This window comes from Diadema antillarum, unplaced genomic scaffold, assembly GCF_040938485.1.
Source record: "Diadema antillarum isolate AM-2024a unplaced genomic scaffold, OU_Dant_1.0 scf00000018, whole genome shotgun sequence".
In the NCBI taxonomy this organism is placed as follows: domain Eukaryota; kingdom Metazoa; phylum Echinodermata; class Echinoidea; order Diadematoida; family Diadematidae; genus Diadema; species Diadema antillarum.
In genome coordinates, this window is record NW_027270907.1 from 1,880,825 (window position 1) to 1,899,033 (window position 18,209).

The following is an 18,209-nucleotide window of genomic DNA, read 5'->3' on the forward strand; positions in this document are numbered from 1 at the left end:
CTTTGCGTGAAACCCCAGAGGTTTATGTCACATGATTTATGTATACTGAATATTCATACTGGTGCATATATACAAAGAATAACACAAATATTTATGAGGGGTACAAATAATATACATGCAAATCGGTGCAGGAAGGAGAGTTTAATGCAATAGGAAAGGAATGCAAATCATTAGATGAAGTATAAAAAAAAGAAAGAAGAGAAAACATGTTTAGCAGTGGAACATAAAAGGGTTGGAGTAGAGAGTAGAGAGACAGAGTGTACAAGAGTGATATGTAATGTATAAAGGCTGACTGCAGCCCCAGGAAAATGTATGAGCCTGTTCAAATTGTCATCCTACAATATGTAAATTTTCTAATCTGATCATAGGACCTACTGGCCCAGCTTGAAGCCCTGAAGGAGGAACGACGCCAGCTGCGGGAAGATGCAGACCTAGAGTTTGGGGAGGTGGATGTCTCCAAGCTGAGTGAGGAGGAACTAGCCAGTCACCTGACCCATGTAGCAGAGTACCAAGAACAACAACATCGCCTGCTGAAGAGCGCCATCACTCTCAAAGCTGAACGTAATATCTAACCTTGTTACATGGACTTCAAAGCAAGTGTGAATGTAGATTGTGTATGATTTGAAAATGGAGAAAAAGTAGTATCTGTACAGTATAAACCAAAGACACTTAACTGATAAGACAGGAAAGTGTGCGCTAATCCTGTAGAAAACAAATGGACAGCGCGCGGTCCTCATGCGTATTACGCTCATCACCTGAGACCACTCAGTTAACTTCAAGACAGCACGTCTCAGGTGATGTGCGTCTTTGCCTGAGACGCGCTGTCTATGAAGATGTTGTTGTTTATCAAGCGTCTTTGATTGTGAGATCATGTTGTTGCCAAATTTTTACCTCCACAAAATAATCCTTATTACTTTCAAATCTCGTTCATCAAAATAATCCCTTTAATCGAAAAAAAGCTACGACTGTAATTTGTAAATCTTTTTATGATAATAAAGATACCACTACCTTTGGAAATGAATGATGTTTCTAGGTGTACTGAGTTTGTACTTAGCTCTCTTTTGTATCGTCATGTAGGGTAGCCATTTTGTGTCCATTTTTATCGCGCGCCTTCCTATCTTGTTATCTCTGCTATCTTTGGTATAAACAAAGAAACACTCACTGACCGAAATATCAGTGTGATCATCATTAAATAGGTTGCCTGACAGTTCAGAATTACTTGTATTTTAAAGGACTTTCTCATCTGTATTTTCTCATTACTAGGTGTCCACTGTTGTGCACTTAGATAAAAGTAAATGTATCACTTTGTGGATTTGTGCAAGAAGTTTAGCTGTGTCTATAAATGTTGCTCATTTCTAATATCTTTCAAAGAAGCCTGAATGAAATTCAGTGCATAAAGGAAAGCATTAAAATATACCTTTTTTCCAACAAATGTAGAATGTGCAATTGGAATGATATACTCAGGAAAGCAGTTTGAATTTTAGTAAAAAGAATGTGTGGGACTGCAGTTTGTTTGGATTCATTTCCTTGCCTAAACCCAGCGACATCGTGAGTCACTGAGAAAGGTACCTGTTTCACACTTTACCACCTCTAAGCATGTGATTGATTTAAGTCATTTGCATCCAGATAAAGAATTCACAATGGTTCAGGTGTCAGTATCATTCATTTTGATTTGTTATATTCAAAATAGTTTGTAAGTGACAGCAAATAATATATCATTTGTTACCAGTGATGCGTCGTACCCTCATCCAAGAGAACCGGCTGACCATGGAGGAGATAGAGGAAGAGATTTCAGTCTTAATCCTGTCAGAGCTACAGCAGAAGCAGACAGTAGAGACCAATGCTGTCCAGGGTGTCCTGGAAACCTTCCCTGTAAGTCAGCAACCCTCCCTCTTCCTTCCACCCACACACTTTCAACATTTATTTCCAGCAGCATAGCAGTATAGTTGCTGTCTGTTTTGCTTTCTACATTTTTTTGCCCTTCTACCACATATCTGCAATTCCTGTGAATTCTATGTGAGGATTTTTACTCAATACCTTAGTTAGTACCTCCTCTCTGTATCAAAGTATTAGAACATCAATCATTCATATTTATTCATGGCTGAGCTGGTAACTGTAGCTTAGTGTATCTTTCCTGTCTTAGAGTAGTCAATCAAGCAATATGTAAAAGGTCAGGGGTTAAAGATAAGAATTATCATGTGAGTAGCCATCAGATATGTGAGTCTTGAATAATTGGCAGGCCAAAATACAGATACAGGAGTAAAAATAGAAAGGGGCAGTGATATTCCCATTGACATTTGTTTTTCTTGTTTTTCCTGATATCTGCCACAGTATAATTATACCCCCGCCAAACGAAGTTTGAAGGGGGTATATAGGAATCAGCGGACGGTCGGGCGGTCGGGCGGTCGGGCGGTCGGGCGGTCGGTCGGGCGGTCGGTCGGGCGGTCGGTCGGGCGGTCGGTCCGTTGCAAATCTTGCGTCGCGAACTACTTCCTCAGTTTTCAACCGATTCCCATAAAACTTGGCACAGATGTGTGCCTTGGGTTGTAGATGTGCAAGACGTATTTTTTGACAGTACCCAAAAGTACGTTGCCATGGTAACGGCATATTATGGGCAAAAATGGGTACAAATCTTGCGTCGCGAACTCCTCCCACAGTTTTTGATCAATTTTTATGAAATTAGGTACAGATGTTCATCTGAATATGTTAATGTGCAAGACACATATTTCCGCAGTGGCAAAAAGTGTGTTGCCATGGTAACGGCATGTTATTGGTAAAATATAGGGCAAAATGCTTCATGGCAAAACTGCTTCATCAGTGTTCTTCCAATTCTCATGGAATTCATATTGAATGTTTGTTTTAGGATATAGGTCAGCATGACACATTTCTTGACAGTGACAAAAAGTATGTTGCCATGGTAACAGCTCACACATGAGCCAAAATGATGGAAAATTTTGTGTTGCAAACTACTTCCTCAGTTTTTGCCCAATTTCCATGAAACTTGGTACAGATGTGTGCCTTTGGTTGTAGATGTGCAAGACGCATTTTTTGACAGTACCCGAAAGTACGTTGCCATGGTAACGGCATATTAATGGCAGAAGATCAAGGAAAGATCTTGCGGATTTAACTACTTCCTCAGTTTTTTGACCAAAGCTTATGAAATGTGGCACACACCTTGATCTTGGTGGGAAGATGTGGAAGACATATTTTTCGGATGTGTCGGAAGCTGCGTTGCCATGGTAACGGCATATAAATGGCAGAAGATCAAGGAAAGATCTTGCGGATTGAACTACTTCCTCTGTATTCGACTGAAGCTCATGAAATGTGGCACACACATTGGTCTTGGTGGGAAGATGTGCAAGACATATTTTTTGGACGTGTTGGAAGCTGCGTTGCCATGGTAACGGCATATTAATGGCGGAAGATCAAGGAAAGATCTTGTGGATTGAACTACTTCCTCAGTTTTTGACAAAAGCTTATGAAATGTGGCACACACAATAGTCTTGGTGGGAAGATGTGCAAGACATATTTTTCGGACGTGTCGGAAGCTGCGTTGCCATGGTAACGGCATTTAAATGGCAGAAGATCAAGGAAAGATCATTCCTTGGGTAAGACTGTCGTCACGGGGCGGGGGTATTAATCACCTTAAGTGATATTTCTAGTTCTAACTCATATCTTTGCATTTCAGTATTGCAACTTATGGGAGTGATGATGGTAAAGTCACATGTAATGATCTGGAAACAACAAATATTAGTTTAAAGTGATAAGGAGGAAATTAATGGATAAATCGTTTGCGTAACTGACTGTAGATTCTAGCCAATGTAAGCCCTCCAAGCCTTGATATTCTAGACCAGTTATCTAGCTCAGAGATGACAATTTTTGTAAGCATTTTGTTGGTTTTGATAAAAATGCATGATATTACCCTTCAAATGCAAGCCATATTGCTGAGAAATAATGACCAGAAGAGGAAGGGAGAAGGAAGTTCTGTTGTGAGAAACCAGCATCAGCATTTATATACTCCTGTTTCATGTGCATATGTGACCCGCTACAACAAAAGGATCTGAAAGTTGGGGGAGGACAATTTTCTGAAAATGACATGATATTATTCCCTTGCTCTTCCACTTTAATTTCATATATAACACGGCTCATGAAAGTACTCTGTTGCAGAGATATCGATGATTTTATTCGCGCATATCGAGTGGTTAAGGAAATCAGCGTTTCGAGAAAATCGCCTTCAAAGTTTTCCTTCTGACGCTATCATGATCAAGGGAAGGCAAGACAGTTTTTACCGCTTGACAATAGACGGTATGCTCTTAGCAACCTCCACGATGTTCATTCAAGCTTAGCGCCAGTGGTCTAAGCACGACCAATCAGTAACCAGGATGCCATGCACTGACCAATAAGATCACTCCCTCGTTGCTAGGGGCAGAGTCTAGCTGTGGCGCTAAATCCAAATCTTCGGACACATTTCTGTTCCGTTGAAAGTCGGAAAATCATGGCCCAGAAAAACGCTATTTTCTTTTCTTTCCTTTGACCATTTAGCTTCAAAATTTCGGTAGATGATAGACGACACATTAGACTACAAAATTAAGCAAAAAAACAGAAATCCCATAGTTTTGACTGATTTTGATGATCTGACTTCAATTCAATTCAATTCAATTCAATTCGTTTATTCATCTCAATCATCATAAAACAAATACATTGTGAGATCAACATAGCAAACAAAAAAGAAGTATTGATGACGAGAACGGGGACTACAAAAAGCGATTGCTTGAAAAGGCGTAAAGCCCCCAGATTACAATGATAAATAGAATGCATGTACATGTACATGACGAAGTGAACATAATTTTTAAATGAAGTAAAATAATAAACTGTTTGAAATTGTACATAAAACACAGAAGATACTATACATTGAAATGGAAAAAAAATAAGTAAGGAGGTCTTATAGCCCAGTGAAGTTCGACGCCTCCCCCCCCCCCATAAATACAGCCACATACATGATGCATATATATTCCTCATGGTAATAAAATTCATGAGTATATATTATAACTATTGTAAATTCTTCTGGAATTCAAATCAAATAAAATGATTGAACTTGGTTATTTTCTTTATATGTATGAATCAAAAGATTCTTCAATTTAAATTTGAAAGAAGTTATGGTTGAACAAGAAGCGATGTCATTTGAAAGGTTGTTCCAGATACGGGGACCGGTATGCTTAACAGATTTTAGTATGGAGTGACTATTGGCTGCAGGATAATTGAATTTAAGACGTGAGCGAGTATTATATTGGTGAACATCTTTATTGTGGCGAAATAAATTAGAAATATTAACTGGTGCCAAATTATTATTAACATAGAACATTAAATTAGCGATTTTGAATCTATAAATATCATATATTGTTAAGGTTTTTAAACGAAAAAATAGAGGCTGAGAAGGGGCAAAATAAGCAGAATTAGAGCATATACGTAGAGCTTTCTTTTGCAATTTGTGTATGGGATCTAAATGAGTAACACCAGCATTTGCCCATGTAATGGTGCAATACTGTAAATATGGGAGGACAAGAGAATTATACAACATAAATAGCTGCTTTTCAGGGAGCGTAGTACGTAACTTGCATATTATACCAATATTTTTGGAAACTTTGTTACAAATCAAAAAACGGTGTTCGTTAAATTTTAATTTTTCATCAAGTATAATACCTAGAAATTTAACTGATGTTGATATACATAATTGAACATTATTCATCTTGATTTTAACTTCATCTAAGACACGAGATATTGTGGGTTTACGAAAATACATAACGCTTGTCTTTTCGTAATTAACAATTAATTTATTAGCATCAAACCACTCAGACACTTTATCAAGCTCAGTATTTGTTTTAGAGACAAGGTACTTAAAATCACTGTGAGAGGAAATAATATTGGTATCATCAGCAAATAACACAAAATTAAAGAAGGAGGATACATAACATAAATCATTGATATATAAAAGAAACAGGAGAGGGCCCAGTATGGATCCCTGGGGGACTCCACACTGGACCCTTGAATATGATGAACTACAGTTATTGTAGAAAATAAATTGGTATCTTTCATCTAAATAGCTGTGGAACCAGTCCCACACTGTACCCCTAATTCCAAAGTAAGATAATTTGTACAAAAGAATATCATGATTAATCAGATCAAAAGCTTTGGTTAGATCAAGAAAAATTCCGAAAGAGTGATTATCGTTATTGATATTATTCAGCAGTCTATCATGAAGGTCTATTAACGCATGCTCGCATGAATGACGTGCCCTGAAACCATATTGGGAATTATTTAGTAGTTGGTGTTTGTCCAAATGAAATATTAATCTTTTATAAACAATTTTTTCTAAAATTTCGAAATACAAGGCAACAAAGCTATGGGTCTGTAATTAGAAAATAAGTGTTTCTAGAAAATAAGTGTTTGTCTCCCCTTTTAAAAACAGGTATTATTTTAGCAATTTTTAAATTTTTTGGAACCCTTCCACAACATAAAGATAAATTAAATATGTGTACTAAGGGGGAAACAACTGAATAAATTACCTTTTTTAGAAGGGAAGTACTTAGTTCATCGAATCCTGTGCTGTTACTGTTCTTAAAACTTTTTACAATATTAATAATTTCGGATTCATTAGTTGGAGCAAAATACAAAGTTGTTTCACAAGAATGTTTAAGATAAGAAGAAAAGTGAGTCATGGAAGTGTTATTCAATTTTTCAAGAGCAATTGATGCAATATTTGAAAAATATTCATTGAATTCATTTACAATGTGCTGATCATTATATATTTTTTCATTATTCTTTATAAAAAAAGAAGGGAAAGCATCTTTATTTTTCTTACCAATGAGACTATTAATTATTGACCAAACTCTAACTAGATTAATCTTATTCGTCTGAAGTAAATCACCAAAATATTGTTTTCGTGCGGCTCGCAAAGTTGCAATTAATTTATTACGGTATTTCTTAAATTTCAATTCGGACGATTTATCGCGTTTGGAGCAAAATACTTTATAAAGTCTGTTCTTTTTATTAATGTATTTAAGTAGAGATCTGGTGATCCATGGTTTCCGGGGAATATTCTTTTTCTTTTTATTAACGGATATTTCAACTTTACAGATGTTATCAAAAGATTGCTTAAACTTCGTGAGAAATATGTCATATGTAAATTCAACGTCGTTGGATGAAAAAATAATATTCCAGTCAATTTTTGCTAGTTCCTTATTTAAAGAAGCAATGTTTCTGAGATTGAGAGGTTTTCTATTGGGTACGAACTTTTTTTCACCATGTTCATTCATGAAAATATTATGAGTTAATGAAAATATTGGTAAGTGATCTGTGATATCACTATAGAATATACCTGAGATAATATCTTTTGTGCATACATTTGTCAAAATATTATCAATTAAAGTTGAAGAAGATTTAGTGATTCTTGTAGGCTTATCAATTAAAGGACGAAAACAATTATTATATACAATATTCACAAATTCATTTACATAATCTAAGGACGAACAATTCAATAAATTTAAATTAAAATCCCCCATGACATAAACTTCTTTGTTTTCTTTGGTCAATCTCTCTAGACATTCATTAAACTGTGTGTTGAATTCATTGATATTAGATTTCGGGTCACGATAGATAACAGCTACAATAATGTTTTTTTGACCTGTGACACTAATTTCAATAAAGAGTGAATCACACAAATCTTGGCTTAAGTTGAGATCACATCTAACAGTAGAATTTAATGAATTGGGAATAAGCATAGCAACTCCCCCTCCCCTACTCTTTATTCTGTCGTTATGGAAAAATTTATGATTATCAAGGTGAAACAAAGTAATTGGTGTTCTATCATGAATCCAAGTCTCACTAAAACCGTAAACTGAAAACCTTGTGTCTAATTGACCAATGAAATCATGAATAGCATTGTAATTTTTGAAGAGACTACGTGAGTTGAAATGGAGCAAGCTTAAAGTAGCATTGTCGAAGTTTATATTTTGGTTAAATTCTTTTGGGAGCCAGTATTTGTTTGTCTTGTCAAAACTAAGGAAGTTGTCATCAGGATCAAGGTTTTCAGTACGGTCGTCGAAAGAAGAATCTTCATTTAATTTACTATGCAATATGTTGTCTTTAACTCCGGTGGTTTTATCTAACACATTTAGGGTACCTGGAAATAAATTGCCAAATTCAATATTTGTTACATCTGAAAATGGAAATTGAAAATCACACTGTATCATACAAGCAAATTAAAAAAAAAATACAAAAAATACTTTACCAAACTGTATTAATTACTAAGCTAAGGTAATAGCTAACAAAAACAAACGGGCCACAGAATAAGAAAAGGAGCCCTCAAATGTACAGAGGAACTATTAAAAAATAACACCACTTACAGAATAGTAAGACGTTTGCAACTAGAATTTTGACCAAAAAAAGAGTCGAATTTGTGAAAGAAAATCCAATTTGAATTCATGGATACAATAAAGACAATAAAACATCAAATTAATGATAATGACGTATGAATTTGAGTAAATATAACGGAATATATCATATCACGTGCTTAATCAGTTTAGAGATTTTAGTTCATCTTTGTTTCGAATGACCCGTTTGATGTCTTTTCCGCTTGTACCATCCAGCAGCACAGTCACGTGACCATCAGAGGTCCAGGCCTCTTTTACTTTTTCATGACGTTTGGCAGTCCATAGCAGGTCTTGATTAGAGGCCGTCAAAGCTTCATCGATCGCTATGCCGCTGCCTTTCAGCTTTCTCCTTGCACGCAGGACTGCGGACCGCTTGCGGTAGGAGCAAAACTTTACTATTATTGCTCGTGGCTTCTTCTTCTTGGAATTTGCGCCCTCAGCGTTCGACGAGGAGTTCTGCCCCACCCTGCTTGCGACACGGTGGGATCTGTCCAGGTCCTCTTCTGACAGGTGGACACCTAATCGCTCACTTGCGAGGCGACAGACGACATGATCTGTGTTCTCTCCTTTGTTTTTGGGAACGCCATAGACTTTTAAACAGTTCCTACGCGAATATTGTTGGATTTCATTCATTTCAAGTTTGAGGTTGTTGAGAGACACTGCTTGCTTTTCAATGACGCTATCCAGCCGATCAATTTGGTTCGTTTTCTCTCGGAGTTGGACTTCCAAGTCCATCAATGAGCTGGTGTTCTGCTCCAATCGTTCCTTTGACTCGGTAGTGCTTTCCTCCAGTTTCTCAATCCGCTCAAACAACCTGCTTAATTGTTTGTTAATCCCCCTCTCGATTGCTACCTCCACGGCCTTCAAAAATGCGTCACTTTGCAGATAATCCTGGGCAGCTTGATATATTGCGGTGTCTACATTGGTTTTGGCTCTGGTGTTGGGGCCAGCCATTTTGAATGAAATAGAAATTCTGAAGTACGTATCAAAATGGGAATTGAATATGTAATCGAGATGACACAGGCAAAATATCAAGAAGAAAGATGTAAATGATATGACGTCTTGTATGTTCAGGTTTTCCAAGAAAAAGAATGCTAGGTCAGTTCAATATTATTGCATGAGATCACATGAATAATATATTCCAGAAAAGTTCTGACAGAATTAAATCATACTGTTTTGTGTAGGTGCAAAGATAATATTGAGGGACTCGCTGACTATCAGCTGAGTCGGTCTCTCCCCAAACTCGATTTTCTCGGCTAAGCTATCAGCGACTTTAGGATCCTTTTGTTGTAGCGGGTCACATTATACTTTTCATGACTATTTATGAAATGCTCATTTATCATATTTTCTTAAATCACCTTAAAATGATTTCTGTACACTGTCCTATGTTTCCCAAGCTTTCAATGTACAAAGATGCTGTGGATATTCTCAAAACAGTTTTCACTCTACGTATGCAATTGCAGCATGTCACTGCTTTCATAAATAATGCTATCTATTATCTATATCTATTATCTATGAAGCTTGATGATGTGAAACTTCCTTGCGTGTCACAAAAGATTACTCATCATAGTCCAAGGTGTTCCTCCATTGAACAGAATTCAATTAATGCCATATCTTTTCTCACATGCCTAATTAATGGACAGCTTTCTATCCAATGAAACTACACTCATAATCTTTTCTCCTAATTTGATTCCTGCATTCATTTTTTTTTTCCCGTCTGCAACCTCCTTTGCATGTATTTATTCCACCTGTCGCATCTTGCATACATTACGCATTTCATCAGGGAGGAGGAGGAGAAAAAAGTGTCGAGAAAAGAGGCTTCCTGGCTGGATTAGCAGCCGGAGTCAAGCAGTTCTTTTCTTCGTCCCAGGATGTGGCTGAAATGGAAATAAAGGTAGTATGGTCCAGCTTCCTTGTGATGATGACAATCACATGACACTTTATTGGACAGAGCTTGGCTGTCTGATATATTCATCGTCTGTGTGTTCAGACAAGATTAAAGAATACCATTTATGCATGTTTTACATCCGTTTATTCTATATATTCTCTTACCCTTTCATATCCCACACTTAGATCATTGACCATTCATGATTAACACAGAGCCACATAGGACATAGCTGCTAATCCTAATTAAGTACAAGAAACAGTTTTGATTTTAATGTGAAGACTTCTTACCAATCATCTTGCCTTATTTCAAAGAGAACTTAATAAAATGACTATATTGGCTGACAATTCCAAGAGATTAAAGTCAATGACTGTAGCTGCTAAATTGATCAATCTCAGGATACTTCAAAGTTGATGTTTAACACTGGCTGAAGATTTTCATGCTAGTTAGTGAAATTCAGTTGAAAACAAATAAGAACACAGAGAGAGAGAGAGAGAGAGAGAGAGAGAGAATGAGATATCTTACGCGCTTGATTGTCACCAACATACTTCACAAGCCTGTAAATTCTCAATGACTGCACGGGTATGTGGTATCAAAAATGGTCATAGTCTTTTCACCTCCAATTGCATGTGAACTTAGCAATAAGAAATTAGATTATTCTAGATTTTCAGAAAGCTTTAGGCATTTTAAAGTGAATTGTGAAAGATAAAAGTTTTTAATCTATCAGTGACTTTATGTCTTCACAAATTGGATATTGTGATACATTTGTGTCATGTGCAGTCTTGTAAAGCCAATGAGTTTTGTTTAATTCAAGTATGCCATAATGTTTAGATGCCTAAAAAAATAAAAGTTTTTGTGTTAGCTGGTTAAACCACTTTTGGTGAGTTAAGTTTGCCAGAACATGATAAGTGTTGCCATGTGATACAAGTTGTTTAGTAGAGTTGTATCCAGGACTTCAAAGAAAAACAGTTACCAGTTAATACTCCTTCAACACTGTGTGTATCACAATTCAGTTGTGATCAATGAAAGATATTCTGCTATATCAATGGAGCTAACATTGTACCATAGTATACATGCCAGAGGAGCACTGGAATGCTCCCAAAGTGTATCATACCATGCAATACCAAGCCAAAAGTTGACCACTTCCCAATGTGCTCCAAAAGTATACCATATTGTATCTCAGAAATTGGCATGAGAAAAATGTCTATAACATGTACTACAAAGAATTAATACTCATTATTTGGGACACGTTTATAACTAATGGGGTATGCTTTCTTTACAGAGTGGTTGAAAGCTACCAATCTGCCATCGTATGTTGAGTAAGGTATTGTTTGGTTTGATTCGGTTCACTTTTGAGTGCTCAAATGTGGCCAAAAATTATGCTGATCTTGTTCTGTGAATAGTCCCTTGTCCACTGTCCCAGAAATGTGACTTCTCACTGGAGCTCACACCTTGCCTCTTGCAGAGTGATGAGTTCCTGGAACAGATGAAGGTGAACCAGAGACGTGCACGGCGAGAGGGATGGCTGGACAATGTGGCAGTGACCATATTTGATACCACCACTATCACCATGGAGATGACTACAGAGATTGAGGAGATTTCAAGGCGCATCATACAACGGGAGGAGCGCCTGGTAACTCTCCAGAGGGAGTTTGAGGAGAAGAAAGCCCTTGTCAAGAAGAATGGTGAGTTCAGCAACATGAGATATATTCAAAAGAGTTGATCTAGTGTATCTGTAACAAGGTTGTGAATATTTGTGGATGTGGGCATACTTTCATGTGTCATGCACCTGCACAAACACCAGCAGTTGTCGAAAGTCAACGTCCCATTTTCCACAAGTCTTCTGTGAACCATGGTGTCCACCAGACTATCGTTCAGACGTATGGTGTTTACAGATGGAGTGAAATTCAATTTTACCCAAGTTACCTGAAGATCTTTGGATGTAACTATTTTGGCATCCTGCACCCTGGTTTTATCAAAGATGCCCAAGCTTCGTGCATATGATGACCTCACCCCAGTCTGCCCCTTCTGCCACCAGCCTAAGATGCAACGTTAAACATATCATTGACATGTCCCTCCCTTTGATGACACTTTTAACAAAATCAAACAAATTGTCCTTGGTCATCTATAGGTCATCTATTGGTCATGTGTAGAGGGAATCAATGCGAGTGACATAATCAGAAGGCTAAGCTTTGACTTTTTGGATCCTCAAGGGAAGCAGTGATAGACAGTGTGTTGACTCTCAGACTGTTTCAACTTCCTGAATGGCTTCACTTCAGATTAGTTGATCAGTCATTTTAAAAAAACCATATTCCTTCAATTGAGCAGCTCTCTATCGAGTGGGCTTTCTTTTGATACAAACTTATTTTCTGTTTTGACCGTCCATTATCAAAGCTTGGTGATGGACAGCAGTCACATGACAGCATTTTAAATTTCACATGCATGTGACATGGAGTGTTGGCATGCAATTATAATACTTTGTGAGTAATAGAATAATGCATTATTTTTGTAATCGCTATTTTAATTCATCATTTCATTTAGCACAAGGAAGAACTGCTGAAGAACTTGATGAGATGATCACTAAGTTGGAGCAGGAGTATGCTGACAGGAAGAAGGTAAGATCACATAGCTATTGGATTTCTAGGGCTGTTTTAATAAAACTGATGTTTGTGGTGACTGTGAATTGCAATAATTGCAGTTCATACAGTAACAACTTGAACACTCAACATCTGCTAATGTTGATATCTGCTGGCACCATTGTAAAGGCAATAATTGCATCGTAAAATGAGTTCAATCTTTGTGATATGCGCCGGTGATCTTGGAGCAGAAAATACTCCCGTCAAAACAACCTTACTGTTTGAGGTATTTGTTTGTGTTTGTTGTTGTTGTTTTTTTTTTAAATAGTGAGTTGAATGTTGGATTATACATTAGGATTCATTCAGTCAGTGACAGAACATCAGGTTACAATGAATTGTCAAAAGTTTGACAGTAAAGAAGGGAGACTGAAATTCCCCTGAAGTGAAACCATCTCATTGTACTATTTGTTTCTTAACCTGTTAACTGTAATTGTGATGCAGGCTTTGGAGGAAGAGTTAGCCAGAGACAAACGGCAGGAGACTGAGATGAAGGAAGTCAATCATGAGCTGGAGGACAAGGAGAAAGAGTTGGAGAAACTTGATGAGGAGATGGCAGCAGCCATCAAGAAAGGTGAGTGTGTACAAGGAAAGGTAGAGAGAGAAAACTTTATCATTTCAGTTGTGCAAAGAAAGTGAAAACAAAATGATAACAATTTTTGCAATGTATTAACACTTTAGTACAGTTTATAACTGTGTCTTCTCATGCTACTTAATCATAGACTCACATATCATACCTGCAGCATTCAGTTTAAAGAGAATGTCATGAAACTAGGACTCACAATTTGGAACATCACTTTAAGATAACATGTAGAAATTGGTCAGTGTTGATTGTACTATGTTTACCAAATCTTTTGTCATAGCGATTCTAATTGTCTCTTTATAGGAGAGTCATGTGTATGACAACTACACAAGTTGCCAATATCCCATAATTTTATGAAGAATAGCAGTCAGTTATAGACAGATCTGTGCTGATAGAGAGCCATTTATCACTAGCACTCTTGATCACGAACCTCTCTCCAGATAAGTATTCACTCAAAACAGTTCTTTAAAAGTGTACCTTCTCACAAGCCAGACACTGTTTGTTTGTTTTTGTTTTTTTTTCTTCAATCATAATCATATTACTTAAAGGACAAGTTCACCTTCATAAACATAAGGATTGAGAGAATGTAGCAATATTAGTAGAACACATCATTGAAAGTTTGAGGAATATCAGACAATCCGTTCAAAAGTTATGATTTTTTGAAGTTTTTGTGCAGTACCCACTGGATGAGAAGACTACTGCAGTGTATGAATAACTTAGATGTCACATGCGTACAACAATATAAGGAAAATATAAAGAGAATTTCACAAAATTCCATCTTTTGAAAAAAGTACACATTCCCCTGACTCGTTACCGACAAATGTTATGGGTAATATTATTCCCCCTGCCTTTAGAAAGAGGCAAGTCAAGTGCTCTTTTATTATGCGAAAAAAGTGAAAATATGTTGAATTGTCTTTTACATTTTCTTTATACTGTTGTACGCATATGACTCACAAGCTGTAGTAGTCTCCTCATCCAGCGGTTCCAACACAAAACTTTAAAAAATTCATAACTTTTGCATCGATTGTCCAATTTTCCTCAAACTTTCACTGATGTGTTCTACTAATATTGTTGCATTTTCTCAATCCTTATGTTTATGAAGGTGAACTTGTCCTTTAACCAACTGAATTTTGTTGACTGCACAAAATTGTTTGCATTCCTTTTGATAATGCTATAACTAATACTATCTATATTGTATAATATATTGTTATTATGATACTAATATGTTATACTGTGTTTCTATGACTGTAGCTGTATTTAGAGTTTGATTTAGTCCTGTCAACTTTGTAATTGTTATGGTCACTTTTCTATAATGGCTACCTGCCTAATGCAGCCATTACAGATTCCTGTGGAAAGAAATTATGTGATTGAAACTTGTGCATAGTAACCACCTGTTTAACATTGCCAGAAGTCATATTCACTTTCCATGAAATATTAATTATGATCAGTAACCTACATGTCAGCCTGGGACATTTCCCTGAATGGCCATTAAACACAGGTTCACTTGTGTTTTAATTGGTAACTGAGCATGTGTGCATTTGAGTATTTCGTAATGTGTGAATTATTTGTAAGCTGTTTGAAGTGGCCCTTGTGCCTTAGTACTCTTATTCCTTTGCTATTCATCTTTATCTCAAAATTGAGTGTTGTAACTTTTTCTTCATCCACCATCTAGGGAAAAGTGAGTATGAATGTGTGCAAAGCTACTAACATGGAACTCTTGATGCATGCTACTCAGAAAAACCCACTAATACAAATAAGATGTGCTGTATATTTAGTTGTGTCAAATAGTTTGTTTGCCTCTAGTGTCTCCCAAGTTCTCTACTGGTGCAACAGGTTGTGAGGCTGTGATATTCATTTGTACCATCTATTGTCATAACTCTGGGGATGTATGGATTCACGAGTCATGCCACCATGTGTTTCATAAAACATGTCAAAATTTAACAGTAATTTTGAGCTTACATCTATGAAACCCCCTTCAAAAACAAACAAATAAACAAGCAAACGAACATGACCCAAGTTCATATTAAAGCAGAGATATGCACCCTATGCAGACACACTGAAGAAGATATAAGCTTTGATAATTTTCCCCCTGAAAGTATGGTATTTTAGTTACCAGCTCCAGGGAAGTCTGTGTTCTATTTGCACACACACTTTGAAGTAATCCTCTTTTAGTGAAATAAACATGATCACCAATTTTAACATTTGCAAAAACATTAAACAATCCCAAACTTTAAATTCTATGCAGGACCAAGTATAATTTTTCTCGTGTGTCGAAAGTGAACTTGACAGAAGAGCAATGTCAGGATATAAGCACTGTGCTGTGTAAAACACACTAGCTGACCCTGTATTCCAAATGTGGCAAGTGATGGACATGGACATGGTAAATACACATTTAAGAAAGACAATATTATTTGTGGTTAATACTCAAGAAAGGTCTTTACTCTCGTATTATGTGCTTGCTTTCTTTGCATGTTTGTTTAGCATGTAAAGGTAATGCCCTAATTTTACCTGCATTTTACCATCAAAAGGGATTAGTACTCTTTTCCCTGCCTGTACCCACCTAATCCCCCACTCCTCGATGCCGAGAACTAAAAGAAAGAAATTGCTGTGTCAATGCATGTGGGTATGAGTCTTTTGTCCTCTTCCCACCAACTTACATGCTTTTCCCTTTGAATTCTGTGAAAGATTGTCCTCTGTTCCCACGTACATTCTTTCATGACAAACAATGACTGTCGGCGCTAATATGTTAACACGTCTAGCCGAGTAGGATGTACAACATGTAATTAAGGGCTTTTTTATATAAACACTTTACAAAAACTAAAAGCTCGAACTGAGACATGTTCTTGTAGACAGTGCTACAGAGTGAATTCAAAGTATTTGTAAATGGAGTAGTTCTTCAGAAAAAAAAAGTTGCTTCTGTCAAAAATAGATGTTGCTTGCTCTTAAAAACCCCCCACAAAATTGAGAGCATCAATTTGAAATGGAAAGATACCTGCTGTGATTATACAAATAGTCCCATTATGGGTGAACACTTTGTACACTTTTGAGCTTCTTAGCACATGACATGCCCAATATAGAGGATTGAGTCTGTGTTGTCAGATAGAGAAGTGAGCCAGGAGCACATAGATTTTACTGAAATCCTGCACATGCCACATTTTTGATTGTGCTGATGGTGCAACCACTGTCTTTCACACATTGCTGCCTTTTTGTTGCTGTGAGTTTTCCTCAGAAAAAAAGAAAACAAAACAATTTGTAGAGAGTTATGAGAAGTATGAATTGTGGGAGAAAATGATGACAGAGTGATGCTAGAAGGCAATTTCCAAAACACACTTCTTCTCACACACCACTTTCAGCGATGAGCTTAGGAAGGTAGGGAAAGTATGTCATGCTCTTCGTGTTTCATATCTGATTCTTCATGTCAGTGTTTACCGTTTAAAGTAGCCTGCATGATCTGCATGGTCCTTGAAAGATGGTCATAATGATGTCAATGTAGTGGTATATTTGATCATTTTGATACCCACCAGAAGCACTCCGTTGTCTTAAAGACGACTTGTGTGTTGAACAAATAACCCAAATTAGGAAAGTGGAAATTACACAGCACATTACTGTCACATACTTTCAAATTGCAGAATTGTGTTTCATCTCTGTGACTGGTAACTCAACCCAAGTAGTTCCTGAATCTGCCATTGGTTGTTGAATGTATCTCACAGATACAAATGTGTGGTGACGTAGAGACCTGCTGTCATTATTTGATGTGTTAGTGGTGTTATTGATTTCCTGTGATAGTTGTGAGCAGACTGATGAAGACCATGTTTTGTGTAGATACATTGATCTTCAAGCAAGTTTGTGAGTGAATATGGCCTACACTGTCCAATTACACTTTGCCAACCTTTTAATACTGCTTCACCTGTGTCTTATTGGCTTGGTGGCACAAGTGTTTGGCAAACGAGCAAAAAATGACAGGAAACCCAATTTTTTATCAGGTTGTCACTGATAATAGTTCATTTCGGTTCATCTAGAGAACTTCCAAAAACCCAAAGGACTGTGACGCAATCTGTAATTGATGTGCAAAGCAGTTTTTAGATACATGTTACTATAGGTCCATTCTGTCTAGGAAATAGAGGAATTAAATTCATCCCCCCAGCAGACAGTACTATTGGCTGCCCACAATAGGAGCTGTCTACAGCTTTAAAAAGTAGTCTTCATTTCAATGGTAAACCAGCCATGCAGCTATGCCCAGCAAGTCTTGCTGATTAGTAAACACGTAGATGCAAATGAAAGTAGAAATAATGGCACAAATATGCCCAGATATATTCTGTTTCCAACATTGAAGGATGGGTTACTACACAGGGCCTACTTTCATAACCAAATGTTTGTTTGTATCTTACGATAATGCCTTAAAAATGTATAATGTGAAAGCAAGTATGAGAGATATCTGAGAGCAAGTAACTTGGCCAGTTCCCCACTGTACCAAGAGATACATCATGTAAAGTACAAGTGTATCACCACTGTAAACCATGACCTCCCGACACAAATGCAACAACTTCTTCCTTTTGTAGCCGTGTAGTTGTACACACGAAGGTAGTTTGATAAGTATTTACTGACAGAAAAAGGTGGAGATTTTGTTGGTTTGAGTAAGATGAGGTTGATAGTCCACAAGCCTGCTTAACAACTTATAA

General features: G+C 36.9%; 1 pseudogene; it reads left to right on the top strand.

Moving 5' to 3' along the window:
- Positions 1 to 18,209, top strand: part of LOC139727992 (uncharacterized) — an 80,361-nt pseudogene that overhangs the window by 43,992 nt on the left and 18,160 nt on the right.